Genomic DNA, 8,675 nt, shown 5'->3' on the forward strand with positions numbered 1-8,675 from the left:
TCAAGTACTTTGCATAGTGTGTCCTTTTCTGGACAGTATTTTGTCTGTAGATGAAATAGGCAATTTCTGTCCTGTGGCTACCTTGCCAAAATAAGCAACCTCATCTGGAGGTAAAAATGTTAATTTATTTAAAAGAGAATGGGGAAACTGTCCAGAGCAGACACATTTCACTGACAAATGTTTCTTTCTTTTTTTTTTTTTTCTGAATGCAATGCCTTTTATTTGTATTTGATAATGAGGATTAACACACCCAGCAACTCCAGTGACTTGTTTACCCCACTGAGAAGTAAGGGGCTTAACAGGGTCTGCTGTGTCTCTCTCCGCAGCAGCACTGTTCTTTAAAGGGACACTGATACCCATGCAGCCACTTGATCTGGACAGTCAGGGCTCAGCTGAGATGGGAGACTTGGGATGTCTCAGTTGGGGACAAGTCCCTAAAAGCCCACCTCTAAAGATGCCACCACTGTGCCTGGTTCTGGACCAAGTCTCCTTGTTAACCACTTACAGACAACACTAGCCCTGGCTCTCCTCTGTGGACCTGGTCCTAGCAGAATGTTTCCTTTTTCAGAGTTGCTCTTTTTAAATCAATGTTAGAATGACTCCATCAGAACACCAGACACCTCCCCAGATGGAACATAAATTAATCAAACATAAACTGGCATGTGACTATGCAGAATCGTAACTCTGGCAGTGGGAAGACACCCTAAACCTCTCTATCCTAGCACAGCTGAGAACTCCCTATGAGAGGGCAGGAAGGACAATGGAGAAAAGGCATGCTTTACACAACTTAACACTGTGGGGGCCCGGGACTGCTGGCCTCCACAGGCCCCTACTTTCCTTCCAGCTGTTCGTACAGTTTGGGCACATAGTCGTCCCACTCTGCTTGGTAACACGTGCCGGCCACCGGGGCTCCCAGGTTGTACTTCTTGCGGAAGGACTCCACCTTGAACTTGGTGCGGTTGTCTCCAGACTTGTTGCTGAGGATGGGCTCATCGCAGCTCACAGGCTGCGCCTGCTAGTACACCAGCCAGACGTAGCGGTGGAGATCTGTGCCACTGGGAGGCCCGGAGCCCACGTAATCGGAGAGGACAGTGCCACTGCTAATGTCATTGCCCTTCATGTTGACCACCAGGAAGTGGTGCCATTCCCTGAATTTGGGGTCCTTCCTGCTGGGAGCATCCGGGTCAGTGAGGACCAGGGTGTAGAGTTTCCCAGGATCAAGGCCATCCCATGAAATGCTGCTGGGCCTGTTCATAACCTGGGTGGGCGTTAGCACTTTGCCTAGCTCATCCACTGTCAACCCGCTGTAGTCGACCCGTAGGGTGTGCTGGGGCGGCTCATCCACCTCCTGCAGGCATAGCAGCCCGGCCCACTGGCTGATGTCGGCGGCCATGGCGACAAAGAGATGGAAGACACGCGCACGCCGAGTCCCGACTGCTGTTAATGTCTGACTCTTGCCGACAAATGTTTCTTAATAATGAAATAATATTAAATGTCACATTCTGTGGATTTTAGATGTTTTCAAAGACTATCTAAGTAATATATCCTGAACTGTTAAACCTTAGGTACTCTTAGCCATTCCTATTTGAGTGAATTGAAGGTACTTTGTTATAATTAATCAGAATTTAACATAACTATGAGTTTGCTATCTGGTGTTAACTTGTGTTACTTAATCATCTTTAAACCCGCTTGTAATAGCAGCTATTAGAAGGACTGGGACTAAGCCTTGCATTTTTAAATGTATTGTATAGACACAATGCCTATCTAAGAGTTATAATATTATAATATAATATAATATAATAATAATTAATATTATTAATCTCAAATTTTGTATCAATATAAGAAATTCACACTAATGAAAATCTTTAATTTGTATCAAAATAAATTCTGTACCAATGTAAGAAATTATAACATCAATTTTTATCAATTATAAAGATTTCTATCAATTAAGATTATGGCTATATTATGTTTTATTCAAGGATAAAATTTCTATTTTCTTCTTGTTTAAAATTTGACTATTTTTAAATTATCCCTTAAAATGACAACTTATGTAAAATTTGTAAAATAACCATTATTAGACACTCAAACTCAGGGAATTGGACTGATGACTCTCTGAGCTACTTCCTGTTGAATAGTTGGCAACAAAATTCTCTAAAGCAGTGGAGAGAAGTAGGAATTTTAGAAAAACTGGTTAGTTTTGGCATCTGTTATCCAGTCTCAGTATATTAGGAAGGTTCACAGCTTGACTGAAGTTCTGACTAGACTTTTCTGAAATGATGGGTGACTCAAGATGACCAGGAATCAGGAGCAATCCTAAAGCTGTTCTGGAAGCAAGTCTCTGGACAGCATCAGGAAGCAGGGGGCACTGACAGAGAGGCTATAGAGTGGAAGACATGGTTTTCAGATGCTGTTACAGGTAACAATCTAAATATAATTCCAGGATAGAATTATAACTCTTTAAGTTAGGAATGACAGTAGAGTACTTTATCTAACTGACAAATATGATAGACTAGATATTAATAGTTTATTATTATTTATATGGTTGTTATGGTTTTGTTCAATTTATGTCTGAGAGAAAAGATTTTGTTTTAATTGAACAGAAAAGGTGAGATGTAGGGGGCGGTTCTGATGTTTTGATTGGGAATCTGCATGTGAACACTAAAGGTCCTGTTCTCCAATCGGTTCTTGATAGATCAGTAAAGATGCTAGCAGCCAATGAGCTGGGTAGAAAAGGCAAGACTTTCAGTTTTTCCACAGACAGGCTAGCAGACGCAAGGGAGCAGAGAGTATTCGCCATGCTTCAGAGGGAGAAAGAGCCACCAACCATGGGAGATCTAGGCCAGAGTGGCCCGTGGTCACTTCTCTCACTGGGCCTGTGTAGCAGATGCGGTATTAGAAACATGATTAAGCTGAGGGCAGATTCAGGGGGCTGAACAAGGAGAAGGTAACTGAGCAATGATAGTTGAGGAAAGATTTAGGTTCCTGAGCTGGGAGAAAAAATAAGGGCACAAGGAAGCTGAGGAAGGCTTAGAAAAGCCCTGTGATTGAGCTAAATCATATAAAAATAAGCGTGTGTGTGTGTGTGTGTGTGTGTGTGTGTGTGCATGAGTATGTGTGAGTGTGTGTGTGTGTGTGTGTGCCTGTGTGTGTGTGTGCATGCGTATGTGTGTGTGTGTGTGTGCGTTTCATCTGCTGATCTGATGGAACCTGGGTGGAGCTGGTAGAACTGTCTACCCAGAGCTTAAGGTAGGGTAGCAATAACTGCACACCATAGTGTAACAGCCCGCTCTGTTCCACAGGTCAGGGTTTAGCAAGAGAGAGAGTGGGGGGAAGAAGGGGAAGAGACTCGAAGAATAGAGACAAGCCAGAGGATCTGTAGTCAACTCTCCTTTACTGTATCCCACAGACTATATTCACACCTCCTACTGACCACCACACCTACTACTACTACACCACACTACTACAAGGAAATCCTGGGTATTTATAAGCACAAACAGGAGAACACAGGTGAAAACATTTTACCATGTGCACCATACAGCTGAGGTCACTAAACAACAAAACAAGCTACGTGGGATAAACAAGATGTTTGTCAGAGTGTGCTCAGCTGTTGTAGGCTGTTGAAAAACAAGTCTTTCATCAGGGTATATGGCTCCAGATGGCTGCAAAGTTGATAACTGCTTTCTAGACACTTTCTGATTAAAGTCGGCTCCCAACACTATAGTGTGCCATTTATCCTTGCTGACAATGGCATTTGCATTCGCCATTGTACAGCAATCAGTAAACATAACAGCATCATTGGGGGGGGGGGGCAGTAATATGATACCCTTGTTGTTTTCCCCAAAGTCTTGGCTGCCGGTTTTGGTTTTGATGTCTCCCCAAGTCATCAGCCCACTCTTCACTTCCCTGTCCAATGGTCTCTTGGGGGGAGCCGACAGAAGGCAGCTATCATCCTTGCAGCCATCTTGAGCCATATACCCTGACAAAGAGACTTGATTACAATAGCCTACAACAGCTGAGCACACTCTGATAACATCTTGTTTTAGATACCCAGGATTTTCCCTTGGGTGTGTGAGACTTAAAGGTGTGAGACTTAAGGGTGTGACTTACAGATCAGATTTAGAGATAAGACCTAAGGGCATGACTTAAAGGCATGACTTAAAGGCGTGGCTTAGAAGTGAGTCATATAAAAAGCAAGAGGTAGACAGAAGAAATGGTTAGATACTTGAGACAGAGAATTAGGTAGTAGGCACTTGAGACTTGAGACTTGAGACTTGAGACTTGAGGTAGGTAACTTGGAACTGGGAAAGAGACTAGCAACCTAGAACTAGGATTAGGACTTGAGACTTGGTGCTGAAGCCCAGGATCTGGGACTTGGTACTAGGAACTCAAGACTTGGGACTTGGACTGGGAAGCGAGACTGAAGAATAAACGGGATTGAATCACACTGTCTGGTCTCTATTCCTCGAGTCTGTCCTCTTTCTCTTGCTGAACCCCAACCCTCCTACTGGAGCAGCCTGGGGCAGTGCGGGGCTCTAACAATTTAGCCTCCAAGGCTTTTGGCAGTGCGGGTTCCAATATTGACAGAGCAGTCCAAGACAGTCTCTGGTCAGACATGTCAAAGCAGTAGCCATCTCAGGCTTGTTTATTTTATGGAAAGACTCAGGCATAATCTCACCCTGATGATAGAACAGCATCAGGCTCTTTCCACTGATGAGTTCATTCAACATATCATGTTTCAATAGGAATGGATTCCATTCTTGTTTACTTTTTATTTTCAAGGCAAGAAAAACTCAGCACACCACACATTCCTTCCATTGGTCCCCAACCTACTCATGTCTCATCTGTTTTAACTTTCCATTTACTAGACTCCATTCCTGAGGACGTCATCTCAAATGTTTCCATTCTTCTACCACAGCCTCTCTACTTTCCCAACACTTCATGAACCCTACACTAAATTACCAGCAAGTCAGAGGGCATGGTGTCCCTTCAATTAAAAGATAGCAGAGATCTGAGTTCTTCCCAACTGCCCCAAGAAACGTTCCATTTCTTAATTGACCACTGAATGGTGAGATCCCACTTCTGTTCTGATCTGATGTAGTCAAGCTTGAACTACAATATACCAAGACTCTGGACCAAGAGCAACAGATTGCAGTTAGGAACTCTGTGAACATCACTGGGTTTCATAAGAAGGACACCTGTGTGACCTTCAGGTGTCATTATACAAGATAAGTACAAGTGTATTCTTTCCAGAATAGGATAATGGGGGAAATGTGTGGTCCTGAAGGAAGAAGTGCATTCATTAAACCAAGTAGTCTGATTGTTCTCTGGACCCGTGAATTCAAGTGACTGAAGCCACTGAGATACAAAAATGTCTTCAGAAGGTGAATGTGAAGCACTGTGATGTCATAGCCAGACTGGTGAGACCTGGAGCCAAGAAACTCTTGAATCCGCAGTGTGTTGTTTCCTGCTTTGTGTCCTTGTGTGAGGTTAATCACCATCTCTTGATCTTTCAATCAGTAGGGACAATGATGGTATTTGTTTTACTGTGACAATGGCATTAAATCAAAACAAAAAAGCATAAAATCCCTGGCGACCCAACTTGCTCATTCCCATTGACCATGTCAGGCTCTCCTCCTGGCCCATGTCCATTCTTTTCTCTCACTTTGTTGAGTCTTTATGTGGTTTAGATTGTGTGGCCTCATAGAATGAGTTGGGCAGTGTTCTTTCTGTTTCTGTGGGTGAGGCTCCCAGGAATCAGTGGGGGTGAACTTAGCTGAGACTCACAGCTGTGTGGATATGGAAACTGAAGAAGTCGCCTCCTGTAGCAATGTAGGAACCCCAGTGGAGTGATAGGGATACAAACCCACCCACAGAACTTTTGACCCAAAATTATCCTATTTATAGGGATGGGATGGAGCTGAGACTGGGGGAATGGCCAAACAAAACCAGCCTAACTTAAGATGCATCCCATGGGCGAGCATCAATCCCTGACACTATTAATGTGCTCTGTTTTGCTTGCAGACAGAAGCCTAGCATAAATGTCCTCTGAGAGGCTCTACCAGCAGCTGACTGAAACATATGAAGAGACCCACAACCAAAATGTGGACAGAGCATGGGAATTCTAAGTTGAAGGAAGAATTGAGGGCCCTGAAGGGGACAGGAATTCTACAGGAAGACCAACAGAGTCATCTAACATGGACACTTGAGGCTCTCAGAGTCTGAACCACCAACCAAAGAGCATATGTGGGCTGGACGTAGGCCTCCCCACACATATGTAGCAGATGTGGGCCCCAAACAACTGGAGCAGGGTCTATCCCAAATGTTGTTGCCTGTATGTAGAATATGTTCTTTTAGCTGGACCGGGGCTGTTCTAAACACCCAAAGGTTAAGGGGAGGGGCATAGGAAGGAACTGTGTGAGGGGTGACTGGGAGTGTGGGCAGTGATCAGATTATGAAGTGAATTAAAAAAAAAAAACATACAGAGACCCGGCAAAAAAAGAAATTATAGAACAATATCCCTTATGAATGTTGGTGTAAAAATTCTTAATGAAATGTTTGTATTGCATTTCCCTGATGACTAAGGATGTTGAGCATTTCTTAAGGTGCTTCTCAGCCATTTGAGTTTCCTCAGTTGAGGAGTTTAGGGAGGGACCCATGACTTCATCTGTACATGTATTGGAGGATGGCCTTGTCAGGCATAGGTGTGAGTGGAGATCCTTGGTCCCATAAAGGTTGAACACCGAGTGGGGGGGGGGATTCGAGGGTGGGGAGGTGGGAGTGGGGGGTAGGTGGGGGCACATCCTCATAGAAGCATGAGGAGGGGGCATGGGATAGGAAGTTCCTGGGTGGTGGGGGTAATGGGGGTAAGGGGATAAAATCTGAAATGTAAATATAATATCCAATAAAAATAAAGTAAAAAAAGAGAGAAAGTAATGCTCTTGGTATTGATTTTAAAGAGAAAAATAAGAAATGTTTGTAAAATGAATTTAAGAACACGTCAAAAAGAATATTCACCATGATCCAGTTGATTTCTTCCCAGAGATGCAAGAATGCAAGGATGTTCAACACACACACACACACACACACACACACACACACACACACACACACGCACGAACAGAGAGAGAGAGAGAGAGAGAGAGAGAGAGAGAGAGAGAGAGAGAAATGTAATCTGCCACTTAAAGAGACTGAAAAACAGAAAGCACATGATCAACTCATTAGATGCGGAGAAGGCATTTGACAAATGACAACATCCTTTCATGATAAAATTCCTTGAGAAACTAGAGATGTGAAGGATACATCTCAAAACAAGGTAAAAGAGATTTACAGCAAACCCACAGCCAACATCAGTCTAGATGGAGAGAAACTCAAGTCATTTCCACTAAAATCAAGAACAAGACATGGTTTTCTACACTCTCCAGAGCTATTTGACATAGTACTTGAAGACTTAGCTACAGCAGCAAGACAACTGAAGGACTTCACGGAGATACAAGCAGGAAGGAAAGCAGTCGTGATATGACATGATTTTATACACTAGTGGCCCTAAGAATTCCATTGAAGAACTCTGATAACTGATAAAATTTTTAAGCAAAGCAGAATGATAAAAACTTAACACAAAAATAAGTACACTTCCTAGATACAAATGAGACACACTGAGAAAAGAAATCAGAGGAACAGTAGCTTTCAAATAGACTCAAAAATTATGATGCAAGCAAGCAGGTGAAAGACTTTTATAAGGAAAACTCTTAGACATTGAAGAAAACATTGAAGGAGATATCAGGAGATGGAAAAAGTTCCCATGCTCCTGGATCTGTGTGGCTAATATAATAAAAACAGTCATCCTAGCAAAAGCAATCTACAGATCCAGTGCAAGCCCCTTCATTATTCAACACTATTCTTCACAGAAGTTGAAAGGACAACATTCAGCTGCATATGGAAACACAAAAACACCCAGGATAGATGAACAGTTCTGAATAGTAAGAGAACTGCTGGGAGTATCACCTTCAGAGCTACAGTAATAAAAACAGCACAGTGTTCCATAGAAACAGACACTGTGATCAATGGAGTCGAACTGAGGACCCAGAGAAGTATAGACACCTATAGACAAAGACTTAAGAAAACATTTTGACAAAGAAGTAGAAAAGACACTGTGGAGAAGCAACAGCTGCTTCAGCAGATGACACTGAGGGCCCAGGCAATAAGACCAACAATCAATAAATGGGACCTCATGAAAATGAAAATACTGCAAAGGGCACCATCATATGGGGAATGTGACAGCCTATAGAATGGGAAATATTTTTACCAATTATATGTATGATAGAGGGTATCTAATATAGAAGGACTGATTACAGATCTCTGCAGAGAATTCTCAAAGGTGAAATGATTCTGAGAAAGTTTAAAAATGTTCAACATCTATTCTCATTTTTAATTTATTCTTATTTTCATTTAATGGGGGATTGTGTCTGTGTGTTTCTTGTTTTCTCTTCTGGTTTATATGACACACAACACACACACATGCACACACACACACACACACACAGAGAGAGAGAGAGAGAGAGAGAGAGAGAGAGAGAGAGAGAGAGAGAGCACAAATTTTGGTGAGGAAGAAGGTAGAAAGGAACTGAGGAAAACCATAGACAACGTATATTGTATGAAGTTTCTTTTAACAAAAGTTT

At 42.6% G+C, this 8,675-nt stretch overlaps 1 pseudogene; it reads right to left on the minus strand.

Annotated features, from left to right (window-relative positions):
- Nucleotides 1–658: 658 nt before the first annotated feature.
- LOC117724154 (phosphatidylethanolamine-binding protein 1 pseudogene) lies at nt 659–1,393 on the minus strand (annotated as a pseudogene).
- Nucleotides 1,394–8,675: the final 7,282 nt, after the last annotated feature.

This window comes from Arvicanthis niloticus, chromosome 20 (genome assembly GCF_011762505.2).
Source record: "Arvicanthis niloticus isolate mArvNil1 chromosome 20, mArvNil1.pat.X, whole genome shotgun sequence".
NCBI lineage: Eukaryota > Metazoa > Chordata > Mammalia > Rodentia > Muridae > Arvicanthis > Arvicanthis niloticus.